The sequence below is a fragment of the Penaeus monodon genome, chromosome 22 (assembly GCF_015228065.2).
Source record: "Penaeus monodon isolate SGIC_2016 chromosome 22, NSTDA_Pmon_1, whole genome shotgun sequence".
NCBI classification, from domain to species: Eukaryota; Metazoa; Arthropoda; class Malacostraca; order Decapoda; family Penaeidae; genus Penaeus; species Penaeus monodon.
The window spans coordinates 28,010,746-28,012,282 of record NC_051407.1 but is presented as its reverse complement, the minus strand read 5'-3'; positions in this window follow the sequence as shown (position 1 = coordinate 28,012,282).

The following is a 1,537-nucleotide window of genomic DNA, read 5'->3' as shown; positions in this document are numbered from 1 at the left end:
GCTGAAGCCTTGTGCATCACTGCATATAATCTCATATTTTGTAAAAATAAGATGTGCAAAAATGAGAGATTTATTCTATTTTTTTATCCCTCAATAAACCAAATCAATCTTGTACCACAGAATGTATATACCTTTTATGAAGGATTAATACATAATTGGCAACACCCAGCTTTTAATTCATCACTTCAAATGTGTATGCATCTTGAATGGGCAAACCATTAATTTGTTTGCATACAAGTGATAAAAAAAATCATCACTTTGTTGGTGCAGTGCTGCAAGCACTACACATTAGCCACATCTGAAAAAGGCCCTGGAGGCAAACCCAGTCACCTGCACATACTCCTTGGAGTGGAGCCAGTGAACGCATTTTTCCAGAACAGTGGTTAGGGAATTTGCACTCAATCGAGCTTCTGTTTTGTATTATAATTCCCAATTTGCATAAATCCATTGGTACTTTGCAGAAAAAGTATACAAAACATGAAAAAAGTACTTATGCCATATTGTAGATGAAACAATTCTTATCATAATGATCTGATGATTTTTTGGCATGATAACAAATCTAAAAGTCAGATTGAAATTTTATTGTAAGTATCAACTGCCTATCACATGATTAGTATCACATATGACTCAATACAATATTACAATTAGTCAGTGGTACAGAATAGGTGAGGCAGGTAATTCTTCAGTTTTGATGCACTGCACACTGCAGCATAAGTTTAGAAAACAAATCAGAGAATTAACCAATAAGGAATGTTTTAGGTTAAGAAAAAAAAAAAAAAGTAATGGCACAAAAAAATTCTAACATAAATTATCATACAATTTGTAGTATAGTTACATCTGATTATTTTTTACAAAAAATATAGCAAAATATGTTTGTTTGTTTTTTCCTTTTATAAAACTAGCTACTGAAATTAGGTTGTTATTTTATTTACTGAAGAAACACATCAAAAACAAGCTTGAGAAAATAAATGTACACAAACTTGGCATGGTATTTCAATATCAATACATAGAGCTAAGCAAAAATGGTCCAAAAGTTGCAACCTGATTATTAAAATAAAAACAGACCTTGTTTCCAAAATTCTTATTTATAATCAAATCTATATTTATTTATGAACTACACGCCTTTTGGACATTTTTCCTTGGATTAAATGATTTACATATCAAGTGATGAAAATAATGTTCATTCTAAAATAAATCAATTGTAATAAAAATAGGAGATGTAAGACATGTGTAACTTGCACTATTTTTCATTTCAAACAGTGTTGCAACAAAACAATTTATAAAGAAAATTTGTAAATCAATATGAAAACTCTTTCAACCTATTTTCAATCCTTGTGCTTTGTTAGCCTGCAATAATTTACAAACAAAAAAAGGAGCATTTACTTCTTTTCTCACCAATTATTTGTAATATACTAACTATACAACAGAACCTTCCATATATAAAAAACACTCCATAAGCAAGTAACTTATACATGTTTTAGATGATGCATGTTAGATTAACTGAGGTTTAAAACCTTGAATGATACAAGCTAACTGG